General features: G+C 38.4%; 1 protein-coding gene across 1 annotated transcript in view; it reads left to right on the top strand.

Moving 5' to 3' along the window:
- The first annotated feature begins 118 nt into the window (after positions 1-118).
- SGCD (sarcoglycan delta) overlaps positions 119-13,676 on the top strand; it is a 1,401,159-nt gene continuing 1,387,601 nt past the window's right edge. Inside the window, exons 1-2 of the mRNA XM_023528634.1 lie at positions 119-2,324; positions 3,344-3,581. The gene's annotated coding sequence lies outside the window, so the exon portion shown is untranslated. The remainder of the gene's footprint in view (positions 2,325-3,343; positions 3,582-13,676) is intronic.

Raw genomic sequence — 13,676 nt, 5'->3', positions numbered from 1 at the left:
GTATAACAGCTAGTTTTATATGATTATTCATAAGATCGTCCATCTCTCTTGAGCTTCTGGGTATGTTTTATGCATTTGCAACTTGGAAAGGAGAATCAGCTTTAACTAGTAACAGAATATAATTCAGAAGGCTTTTTTGAGTACCCTTTGAAGGGAATGTTAACTTTCTAACTAGTGTCCTGCAGGTGGAAGTTTTGATATTGGACTCGAGTGGAATGTTATCAGATAAGAAAGCTTGTGTTTCACGTGGTCTTCTCTTGGGAATTGAGGAGGGAGTGGTGGAGATGAGCGTAACTGCATGTTGTCTCATTGCAGAATTTTAGGGCATTCTGTGGTTCTGTTTTTCTTTTCACTGTCAGTATAGGATGAGGGATTATATTTTCTTTTACTGTTTAGCAGTAACTCGAAATTACAGGAGTTTATTAGATATATTAATCTAAAACTCCAAAAACCCTTTAACTCAGAAAGTTTTCTTGTTTAATAAAGACTGTTTTCATGTCTCCTCCTAACAATGCTTTCTGTTGCTTGGATATCTTGTTTAGGATTGATTTATTTGTCAGAGTGAATTCAATTACTGAGAGGAATCGAACCAATCTCAGCATTGCATTCTAAAATGAGGCAGTAGGTGGCACTCACTCACCTCTTGTTAGCGGAAAATTGTTAGCATTGAATTAGAGTGTTTGGCACTACCTGGGTCTCACTGATACATTTGTTTTCGTTGACAAGAAACACCCTGTCCTCAGCCCTAGTCCAGTGTTTCTCACACTTTTGTATGTACGCAGAGGAAGAACCTGGGTGCTTGCTTATTAATATAGGCTTCTGAGTCTTGTCCTCATGATTCTGATTCACTGGGTCTTGTTCCAGATATCTGTGTTTTAAATAGGCACTTCCAGGTGATTCTCTTGTAGGGGACCACATTTTGAGTACACTCCTCTAGTTGAATGAAGAATGTTGTTTTAGTGCTATGTTTTAAGATGTACTATTTACTGGAACCTTATTTGCCAAGCTCTGTGCTAGTGTTATTTTACATTACTTCACAACATTGGGCAAACATAGGTGTTGTTTGGCACTTTATAAAGGAATAAACCAAAGCACACAAAATTTCAATAGCTGTCTTGGGGTCACAAAGCTTGTGAATATTGCCTGGTTCTGCTTACCTACTGAATTTACAGATTTTTTTTTTTAACCTACAATTCACCAAATGTGTGGGTAAAAGGGCAAAGGGTTCAGTGGAATAATCCACTGAGGTTTAAGATGGATCCATTCTGGAATCCTAAGCCATTATAGCATGGAATCATAGAAATAACATGAGTGGTAAAGACGACCTTCATTTTAGTCCTGGCATACTCAGAAACCAGGGCAAGAGCCTTTCCTTCCCTGTATTCTGTTTCATTCATCTGGAAAACGAGAGGCTCAGTGTTCTTTGTAGACTACCTTCTTCAGAATCACTTGAAGAACTTGTTAAAAAATGCAAATTCCTGGACCTTACTCTCAGACTAAGTGAATCAGAATCTGGTATGAGAGATAGGAGGCTTGCACTTTGAACAAATGCCCCAGTGATGCGCATGCGGGAGAATCGCTGGAACAGAGGGTCTCTGCTGTCTTTTAGTATATTGATTCTTAGCCATGATTCTTAGCCTTGGAATTTTGACTTGCTTGGGTGTGACTAAAACAAGCCAGGTGGTGATATGGACTCCATAACTATAAAGTATGTAAATGAAGGTACTGCTTCAGTCTGGCTGTTAAAGCTGTTCTGAAAAAGTTAAGGACAAGATTCTAATGACCTTGGATTCTAATGAAGGAAGTTTACTTGTGATCTAAGCTTAAACCTTCATTGGGAACTGCTAATGTGATAAAAATGTGTAATGATAGCTAACATGTAGCAGTATGTACATCGCACTGTTATAAGCACTTTCTATGCATTATCTATGTTGATAAATCTTCCCCATTGTGAGTGATACAGAGTACATCTGGTTGGTTTCCATGGCTGAGAGTGCACTTCCTAACACATAAGAACATTTTGGTCCTGACTTTTGAAGTTTAATTTTACGTGTTCAGAAACTAACGTCTATTAATTATTCCTTATTGGCAATTCTGAATGCTTGTAATTTCCTTCTTTTTTTGTCAGAGAATTATGATAGGCTTAAACTTTTTTGTCGGAGTGAAGCACCTTCAGAAAGTGTACCAGTCACAAGTATATGGCTCAGTAAATGATCAACTGGTGAACACGCCCACGTAACCAGCTGAAGAACTAGAACATGATAACAACCCTGAAGTTCCCTTCATGCCCTCTCCCAGTCACTGCCCTTCTCTCTCCCCCAAAGGTAACCGTTATCCTGACTTTTAACATATGATAGGTTTTTTGAAAAATGTCTAGCTTTTTTTTTTTCTACTCAACATAATTTGACAACCGTTGTATGCCTGGCTCTGAGGCTGTAGGCAGTGAAAGAGGAGACAGCCCCAGCCCCCTGGAGAGCACACTCTTGTGGGAAAGACAGACTGTAAATCAGTCATTGCATTTTTTGTGCTGAATATTATGCAAGTAGAGGAACAGGGCTATATGAGTAGATATCGGGGCACCCTGAAAAATAGCTACTGCTTTTTTTGGGGGAAAGTTTATTTCCTGAAAGCAATAGAATGAGGAGAAAGGGTAAAAATGACAAATGTATGAATTAATAAAGAGTTGTGTATTCAGGATGCCCACTTGGGTTTTGTTTTTAACAGTATAAACATTAGGACCACCTCATCCTTCCACAAATTAAGGTGTCTGCAGGATGTGAGATGCAAATGAGAAATATACTGTCTTTGGAGCTGACTCAGATTTACCAAACTTTATAAGGTTCCCATTAAGTCCAAGGGGAAAGACGTGAAGGATAGTGCAAATATCACAAAATAAAATGGACGTGTTTTTCTGTAAGCGATAAAAGTAATTAGATTTTCCCATGCATTTCATTTTAATACAGAGGTTAGAATAATAATTTTAGTTAATTAAGCAGGGTTCATCGTATATGTGGGTTTAAAACAGTGTTTTGGAGTAGGTCAGCTTCCAGACAGATTGAAAAGCAGGAGAAAGTTGTATAGGTGACATCGTTAACTGAACACTTCTAGGGATGGCATCTCTTAAGCCCCTGTCTTTGAAGTGACTTTGAAGGTTCAGATCTCTGCATGATAAAGATTTTAACCTTTCTTCTTAAGTCAAACCAGCCTATTATAAACTTTGTTAATGTATAACTTAGGGTATAACTGTTATATGAAATCACAAATACGTTGCACGGGAGAGAGGAGATATTGGTAAGTGAATCACACTTGTGCACTGAAAATATTTTTTATGTTTGTCCAATAGAAACTTGAATGAATTATTTTCACTTATGGCCCAAGGAGACTCATAAAAATTCCACTCTGGAAAGTAAGGGACGGCAATATTAATTTGAAACAAAGTGGAATTTAAGGAAAAGATATTAAACGAACCTAAGAGTTGTTTAATGAACATATGGAGGAACATATTCTGAAGTCAATTTGAGAAAATTTCTAAACCTCCTGAAGGTCATCTGTAAGTTCAAGTATCCATAGTGGACCCCAGGGTAAGGAATTCAGATTTAAATTATCTGTTTTCACCATTTCCCTCTATCCATGCTCTTTGCAATGTGACTTTGCAGCTTCTCTTATTAAGGAGGTGGAGTCTGTTTCCACTTCTTGAATTTGGGCTGATTTTATGACTTCTTTAGCCTACAGAATATGGCAGAAGTGACAGTTTGCAAGGTTTTCAGCCTAGACCTTGCTTGCTGCTTCTTTCTTTGATCTCTGTTTCTACCATGTAAACATGCCGAGGCTAATCTGCTGGAGGATGAGAGACCATGTGGAAGAGACCTGGGGGCCCCAGCGTATAGCCAACCAACCACTAAACATGTGAGAGAGCCCAGCCCACATTAGTACAGCTGCCTACCCAACCCCAAACTGACTACAGAAGCATGAATGGGCTCTGCTGAGACTAGAAAAATCACCACAAACTGACCTTGTAGACTCATGAAGAATAATAAGTTCCTATTGTTTAAGCCACAGATCTGAGGTGGTTTGTGACAATAAAACCTCTGATAGGTATTTCAAACTATTCTACAGAGAATACCTATCCTTTTCAAATGACTGTAAGAATTTGTAAGATAGCGTCTAGGTTTAACACAAAGAAGACCTCAGTAGAGTCTCCTAAATAAAAATTATGTAGACCACTTCTTAAAATTATACTGCCCTAAAACCAGAAATTTGTTCTTAAAGTTAATTTAAACAATCTACTTATAATAGAACATTCCTAACTCTTGGTTCTTTGAAAAAAATAAAATAGATCCTGTGAGTCCAATTAAATACAAGTAAAAATAATTAGGCATGAGAAAAGGGCATAAGACAAACATACAGAGAAAATTAAGAACCCTATGTGGGAATATGCTGGATTATTCCATTGCCCACTGGTTGACCTAAAACTAAATTTCCCAGAATCCCTTTCTCTATGATCCTGGGTTAGAATTGGCCGACAGATGAACTTGAGTACTTTTTGGGAGTTGGAAGTGACGCTCTTGCAATCACTTTGGCATCCTGTTAACGATCACAGTGGAGCCTCAGTCTAAGACCCCACACTAAGGCCGCAAGCTTCCCATTCCAACATCTTGCAAGACTAATTTAAGCAAAAGGTAATTATTAAAGAATATTAGATAGCTCACAAGATTTCCAAGCGGGCCCAAGAATTAGATTTTAGAGTCAGAAAAAAACTTAAAAAGACTCGTATTGGAAAGATCACCCTCGATGCTCTGGTCGTGGTACTAGGATTCCGCCTTAGCTGAATCTGGCCTAAAGGGCCAGATTCCTGTGCACTGTGCTTGCCAGACTATGTACTCTTCAGTCTATGACGGCCCCCTCACATTGTTCTCTTCCTTATCTGAATCTTGCAGAGGAATAAATGATTGGCAGAAAAGTCGTATGACTGACCTTGAGCTATTAGGGAGTCTAGAAATGCACCTTTTAGTTTTCTAGCCTCTTAAAGCATGTCAGTGTCCTTCAGTCAGAGACCACTATGAACATGACTAGTTGAACAAGTTCAGTTTATTGTTGCAGCAAGGAAGAACACACCATGGGAACCTGAACAAGGTTGTCTGAACAAGGGGGCTTTAGAACCTAGTATAGCATTTGAGCTTTGGTTCGGTGATTTGTGGAATAAAGAGTTTGCTCTAGATTAGATGCTGTCGGAAAGTGTGTATGGGGGGTGGGTAGGAATTCTATGCTTGAGTGTCAATAAATTTTATATATGAGGAGGGCAAACTAGGGTGAGAGAAAAGCATAATTAGTAAAGAATTAACAGTTACTCATTTTAACCAAGAGAGGAGGTATCTGATATTTTGTGGGTGACACAGCAACCCTGTTTTTGACTGTAGCCAGACAAAATTATGGTGTGCACTTGCTTAATCTCATTTAATCATGATCTTGGAGTGACCTTGTCTAAATTGGTATTCTTTGAGACAGTTTATATTCAGCAGGAGAACAGCATAGCCTAGCTGTGAGTGCCTGGCCAGCTTCTGAATTTCAGGGGGTGCTTTTTTTCTTTTTTCTAAAGTACAAGCTAGAAGGGAATTGGAATGTCTCTTGAGTTAAGGTGAAGCTCTAGGGTAACCCATCGAAGTCAGGGACAAGTCAAGTATGCCCACTATCCCTGGTCATTTAACAGTTCCCCAAAGTTTAGTCAAAGCAGCAAGACAAAATGAAATAAGAGAAAAACCTTGGACAAAGAGGGGACACATTTTTAGTTGCATATAATTGCCTACCTAGGAACCCAAGAAAATCAACTGGAAAATTATTAGAAGGAGAGTTGATAAAGCAGTTGGTTACAAAATCAGCATACAAAAATCAATGCTATAAGTCAACAATTATTTGTTAGAAAATATAATTTAAAAAGGCATTAAAATAGAGACAAAAATATAAAATACCTAGGAATAAACGACATAAGTATGCAGGACCCATATAAATAAAACTGTAAAACTTTACTGGGAACTTGAAGATTTAAATAAATGATAGAGCATACCACATTCTTGGATGGCATAAATCAATAATTCAGCCATTTCAATTCTAATAAAAATGTCAAAAGTATTTTTTTAACTAGACAATATAATTCTAAGGTCACCTGGGAAGATTAATAAAAGGCTGAAGAAGTTTTAGAAGATTGAAGGATGACTTACACTGCTAGAAAGAAAGATTTATTATCAAAGCAGCATGATTCTTGTGGAAGAATAAAAATAGCCTCATACAGGCTCAAGTATACATTTGGTATAGTATAGAGGTGGAATTTAAATGGTCTTATGCTTATTCGTAGAATATGGAAAGCCGCTAAGCACATCGTTCTTGCCCTGACAATGAGAAATAATAGATAAACTACAAAATCATTACTTTTGTTGAGCCACGAGAAAGATGAGTTTGTGAGGCAACCAAGTAATCTAATACCAAAGAGAGACAAGCCCCTTAGAGGAGAAATGGGCAATACAGTCTCTGCTCTGGCAGAGCACAAGAAGCAAGGCACTACCACTATCCAAATGGGTAAGAAGAAATCAGCTAAACTGTAACATCTATCAAAATCCATATGTGGGTATGTAAATCTGGAGCAGCTGAGGTAGTGGAGGAATTTCCACTTAGCTACTCTCTTCCCCAGACTTCCATCAGATGCTCAAATATTGGGGGCAGGGCAGGAGACTGGCTCTCTCCAGCCCACTAATGAGATCAGGCAAGGGGAGGCAATCAATGGTTGTTGGGCACACAAAATGCCATGTAATTCTCTGAATTCTCTCTCAGAAATCAAAAGCTGTAAGCTACTAGGTGTAGGGCAGCAAACTCTGTTGCCTGCAGGGCTGGATGTGATCAGTGGGTGTGGGGCACGAGGTCCTTTCTCCTTCCCTGGACAGTTTTCTCTGGACAGTAGACTAAAGCCTCAAGTCTCTAGGGTCGCAAAATCTATTGCTCCCACAGCAGACAGACAGAGAGATGCATTGCTCAGTAGATACATGGAAAGCATTTGATAAAATTGAACATCCATTTATGATGTTCAAAACTCTCAACAAACTAGAACTTCCTCAGTCTGACAAAGGACATCTACAAAACCTACAGCAAACATCATACTTAATGATGAAAGATTGAATCTGTAAATTATGGTACATCCACTTAGTGGAATACTAATCAATAAAAAGGATGAATGGTTGATAAAAGCAACAACGTGGATGAATCTCTAAAGCATTATGTTAAGTAAAAGAAGCCAGACTCAAAAGGCTAGATACTGTATGATCATATTAGATTGAAAAGGCAAAACTATGTATAGGGACAGAGAACAGATCAGTGGTTGCCAGGGCCTTGGGGGGTGAGCATGGGGAATTGACTATAAGAAGACACAAGGGAACATTTATGGGATGATGAAAATACTTTATGTCTTGATTATGGTGGTGACTATGTGACTGTATGTGTTTATCAAAATTTATAGGATTATACTCTTAAAAAGGATGAATTACATCTCCGGAAACTTGACTCTCCCCCCCAAAAAGAGGTTCAGAAAGAAAGTACAGCGCTATAATCCATGCTGAATAATTGGTAAATCATGGAGTAAAAATAACTTTTGATTCCTTACGTCATATGATAAGGTAAATTCCAAATAGATTATTGATATGAATGAATAGAACCATTAAAAACTTAGAAATACGCAGAAAATTTAGGTAATACATAGAAAAGCATAAAGCAAAACAAGGAAGTGAAGACCCTAACAGTCAGAATAGTGGTTAGCAAGAGATAAGAGGAGCCTGTCTTTGAGAAAGGACCCACTGCAAGAATCTCTTCTCTTTCCTTTCCTCCCTACCCTTCCCTCTCCTTCTCCCTCCCCCTCTGTTTCCCTTTGCTCTCCCCTGAAAATAATATGGATGACAGTTACTTGGACATTTGTTTTATTAGTATTCATCATACAGTGCAGCCCTCTGTATATGGACCATGTTTTGTAATAGAAAAAAAGTGAAATTGGGGTCCACATGTAATTTCCTACATTTTACACACAGATTTAGGCACGGAAAGGCAAAGTCCATTGGTGAAGATTAATTTCTCCCATTTCCTAATCCAATTCTCCATTCTCTATCCAAAGCTCTACCAGCCAAAGCAGCCGTGTGATTTAGCACAAGTTAACAGACTGTGCCTTACAAACCAAGAGCAGTTTAAAAGAACCTAGGTTGCAGATATAAGATGTTTAATAAAACATGAATAAATATGGGTGAAATCTATCTGACATGGAATGGAGAAGGCCTTTTCAAACATTAAAGTAAAGGCAGAAGCCATAAAGGAAAAGATCAATAGATTCGACTGCTCCCAAGTTAAAAGTCATGTACAAATTTTAAAATGTCAAAGCAAAATTGAAAGACAATATGCAATTGGGGAAGATGCCTTTAAAATATATGGCAGATAAAAGGTTAACATTCTTGAAGTACAAAGAGCCTTTAAAATCAATAAGATCAATAGCCCAATAGTAAAGGAAGCAAGGAATATCTGGACCATTTTTAAGGGAAGAAATACATATTGCTAATAAGCATTTTTTAAAAAGTCATTCTCTCTAGTAATCAAATAGTTGCACATTAAAAAAGTGTACACTTGTCATATATCCAATTGTCCAGGATTAAAAAGAATGGAAACATCTAGTGCTAGAAAGTTGTAGACAGAAAGCACTCTGAGACGCCTGGTATGAGAGCAGTTCAGCAACATTAACAAGAACCTCAAAAATTATGTATTTTCTGATTTAACAAGATGTACACAAAGATATTTAGAGAAAATTGGAAACAACCTCAAACATTCTAGTGACAGGGAACTAGCTAGGTTATGTTACCTTGGTAAACCCCGGCCGTTTTCTAGCCAAAATGGCACTTGGAAAGGAAGCCTTCTCTTACTCCAGGGAGACCCCCATCCCATGCCTGGCCCACAGCTTGTGTGGGCAACGACTTGTACGTTGGTTACCATGGTTTTGGTACATGCAATGTGATGCTATGCTATGTAGCCATTAAAACACATTTTTGCATAATTTTGAATGACATAGGGATATGTTCTCAGTGTGCCATTAATTACATAAAACTTAGAGAGCTAAGAATATTTTTTGGACTGCAGTAATAGCTATTTTTTAAAAGGTAAGTTTTTAAGCGTGTACAACATAAGCCCAATTTAAAAAAGAATAAGTAGTAAATGCATAGAAAGAAAACCAGAAAAAAAAAGACTAGCAGGATATATACCAGTATTTTAAGAGTATTACATCTGTTGATAAGATTACGGGTAACTTTGAGTTTTACTTTTTGTTTTTATATACTTTTGCTATTTTCTAGGTAGACTCTGTATTATCTAAGTAATTAAAAAAAAAGGTAAAAAATCTCATTCAGAGGACCGAGCAGAACCAGATCAAGAATACAGCTTTCCCAGGAGAAATGTGTGCTTTTGGCTACTTTCATTACCTTGAGTTTTCACGTAAATGCTTAAGCTTTATAGATGGAGAGAAAAAATCAGTGGAGAGCAGCTGTTTAGAATGACATTCAGTGATGGTGGTGAAAATGACCACATTATGTCATCAAAATGAGATGAAGTTGCGTGACATAGGCTTTGATGTGCAGGTTGTAATTTGAACAGAACTCTGCTGACCCAGCCCCACTCATCACAGATGTTAAGGGTCCAAAGAAAGCTTGGCACAAAGCAGGGGACAGATGGAGAATGCAGTGGGAAGCTTTGATTAAGTCACAGAAGCACAGGAAGCCCCTGTACCCTCCACCCAGTGAATAAAGTGGGAGACGAGGAGAGAGCAGGCTTTTCAGAGCTCATGCTTAGGCCAAACTTGATTCTGGTATGCGGCTAGTAACTTTATATCCAGTTCTCTGTTCTGATAAGGTGTTGGGTGCAAAGTGAGAGTGTTAAATGTGGCATTTCATTTAATGATTTGTTTTCCCATAAGCCAACGGTGTTAATTATCTGTGTTAATGGAAAGGAGAAAGTCCATTACTGAGTGAAATATACAGAAGTCTGTGTCCCTAAAACTGTAGCTTAGTGTTTGCTCCCCTCCCATCTCTGCCCTTTTCTCTAATATTTGCTACCATTGACCTTCCACAGGCATCAGGACAAAGTTTAAACTCTTCATTTTGGTATAAAAGACCTGATTTTCATTCTAGCATTGTTGCTCATCACCACATACACCAACTACATCAAACTAGCTTTAGTTTTATGAACACGTATGGCATTGTATGTCTCTAGGTATTGATAGTCTTGCTGATATTTTCAAATGCCTATTATGTTCTGGGTACTTTGCTAAATGTATTATCTTCTTCCTCCGCATAATCCTATCTCGTAGGCTTGAATATTGCCTCCACTTGATAAATGAGAAACCTGTGGTTCAAAGAAATTGAATAATTTGCCTAGGGTCACACAACTAGTTAAGTGGCAGAGCCAGAATTTGAACCCAGGTTATTATTTTTTTTTTAAACCACTTCATTGAGATATGATTGACATACAAAAGCTATAGATATTTAATGTAGACAACTTGTGTTTGGAGATAAGTATATACCTGTGAAACTGTCACTACTATTGGTGCCAAAAAATTACCACCTCCAAAAATTAACGTCCTTCCCCCTGAACTAGGTTTGACTCTAAACCTGGAATTCATTTTTTAAAAACTGGTAAAATACATAAAACTTATCTTTGTGACTGTTTTTAAGTGTACACTTCTATGGCATCAGGTCCATTTACATTGTGGTGCAACCATCACCACTGTCCATCTCTCAAATTGAAGAACTTTTTATCTTCCCAAACTGAAACTCTGTCCTCATTAAACAGTAACCCCCGTTTCTTCCTGTCCCCAGCCCCTGGCAACCACCTTTCTACTTTTTGTCTCTATGAATATGACCACTGTAGGTACCTCATGCAATTGGAATCATACAGTATTTGTCCTTTTGTGAGTGGTTTATCGAATTTATCATACTGTCTTCAAGGTTCATCCATGCTGTAGTGTATGTCAGAATTTTTTCCTTTTTAAGGCTGAATATTATTCCATTGTATGAATATACCACATTTTGTTTATCCATTCAGCTACACCTGTATTGCTTCCACTTTTTGGCTATTGTGAAAAATGCTGCTATGAACATGAGTGTCCAGATATTTGTTTGAATCACTTCACTTGAGTATTTACATAGAACTGGAATTGCTGGATCACATGGTAAGTCTATGGTGGCTTTGACATGGTCAAAGATTGTAGGCCAGTCATTTTGTAGAACCTCCCTCAATTTGGTCTTGATCTGTTTTCTCATGATTAGACCCAGGTTATGTGTTTTGGCTGAAATGTCAAAGATGCTGATTTTTTTTTCTTTATCACATCCCATAGGATGGCACCTAATGTTGGTTTAGATCACTTATGCTGTTTTTTTTTTTTTTTTTTTTTTTAATTGTGATCACTTATGCTGCTGTTGTCTGGTATCTCTACTATAAAGTTACTGTAAGGTCTCTTTGTAATAAGTATCTTGTGAGGAGATACTTTAAGACTATGTAAATATCTCTTTCCTCATCAATCCACTCGAATTTAACATCCACTGATGTTTCTTGACTAAATTATTACTATAATGGTGACCAAATGGTGTTTTTTTTATACCATCATCATTCCTTCTCCATTTATTTTCTTTCTACTATAAAGAAAAGCTTTGTCTTCTTGTTTATTTATTCATTTATTTCTATCAGTATGGGTACTAATACTACATATTTAATGGATTATAATCTGTTACTATCATTATTTCTTTTAATGCTCAAAATTTCCTAGATTTGGCCAGTGGGAGCCACTTCAAGTTGGTTCCTGTGTCTTTTTGACATTTTGTCATCATCGTTTGATTGCTTCCTTACTTGATGACACAAAAGATGGGTCAGGCTTATCTTATTTTTTCCCTGGATTCAGTGATTTGAAGAGAGTGTATTTACTTATAGAAATAAGGCTACTCCTAAATGTAGAAATAAGGCTGCTTCTAAATAATATTACTCCTACAAAATTTAAAAATACAAAAGATTGTTACTCAGGCTGCTTTATGTGTATCCACTAGCCACGTGGATTTGAGATTTCACCTCTGGTTTGTTGCTGAATTTGTTAGATGTCAACCCAACATAAGGGATTGCATTTTTATAGTCACTTAAATATTAGCTATAAACTTGAGCATTTCTGAGGAGGCGCAGAAAGGAACTAGCATCGAGCTGTGCTGTAGGATTATTTGGTTTCCTCATCTCAGATACTCAAGGGCCTGCCAGCATGGTAGCTCTGTTGAGCGAGAAAAAAGTTTTTATATATTCTCTTCAATGGTAATAGAAGTGAAACTATTGTGAAAAGACACTAGGCTTGGACTACACCATATGGCACTGAGAGGTGTTCATCACTACAGCTTCTAACAGCTGACCTCAAAATTGCCCAGATTTCTGCATTGATGGAGAAATAGCCCCTGACTGCCTGGAAACATCCATTGTAGCAGCTCTTTAGCCATGTAATTGAAAATAATTACTCATTAAATGAGAATAAAATAGAGTTCATAATAACAATAATAATCTCTGTAGCATTGGTCATTACCAAAGTTACTGTTTGTTGGAGCGTTACCTCGGGAGAGGTGTCCTGCCGAAGAGAGTAAGACCCAGCGGGGAGCCCGGCTTTCTCATACTGCTGAGGTAGAGAACTGGGACTGCTCCGGACAACTACAGACCTAATTTTATATTCCATCTATGTTGCCGATCTCATGTCGTTTCAAGGAATTTGATCACTAACATAGCAGACAGCATGCCACTGAAAATCAAGGAACAGGAACAGCTGTGTGGCACTTGTCAGTGGGTTTATATCATCGCGGGAAACAACTCGAGCAATTACAATACCTTGTCTTTGACAAGTGTCACTCTTATCCCCATCTTGGGAAAAGCGAGGCCCTTTTGCAAGAGGGCCTTTGAGTGCATGGGTCCAACACCAAGTGATTATGAGCGGGTTTACGGGATGGTGTGGGTGGAGCAGATTTTAGATCACTTCCGGTATCTAAGAAAGTAAAAGGTGGAAGCTGGGTTCAAGGCAGGGTTTCTGCTTCTCATTGTTGTGGCCTAAAAACATGCATCCCTTCATTTATTCATTCATCTGGCGAATGAGCACCTGAGCTGTGCCAGATATTATTCTCAGTGCTGGGAATATCAATCGAAGCAGACATGAGTGCCGACCTTAGGGATCTGACAGCCTCCTGGGTTGGGAGGAATATACAAATATAGAAGTGTAAAAAGTGCCATGGAGGCAAAGGAGAGAACATTTGAGAGGAAAGCAGAGGGACTCCTTTTGCAACGTGGCATCTGTGAAGGATTCTTGAGGAAGCGGCATTTATGCTGAGGCCTGAAGTCGGAGGAGTGTTTGGCCAGGCCTACAATGAGGGGAGAATGTTCTAGGCAAAGGGGTGTCATGGGCAAAGGCCCGTAGATGGAACCTAGTTAGTTTGAGGAACTAGAGGAAGGATAGCGTGAGGGAGAATGCGGCTCGAGGGGAAGTTGGAGAGGCTGACGGGCTGTAGGGACAGGCAGGTTTGGAGAGGAGTCCAGATTTGATTCTAAGGGCAACAGGAAGCTTCGGAGCTGAGGTGTGACAGGACGCAGTTCATGTC

The sequence above is a fragment of the Pteropus vampyrus genome, unplaced genomic scaffold (assembly GCF_000151845.1).
Source record: "Pteropus vampyrus isolate Shadow unplaced genomic scaffold, Pvam_2.0 Scaffold30, whole genome shotgun sequence".
In the NCBI taxonomy this organism is placed as follows: Eukaryota; Metazoa; Chordata; class Mammalia; order Chiroptera; family Pteropodidae; genus Pteropus; species Pteropus vampyrus.
The sequence above is the reverse complement of the archived record's forward strand: the minus strand, read 5'-3'. Positions and strand labels throughout refer to the sequence as shown.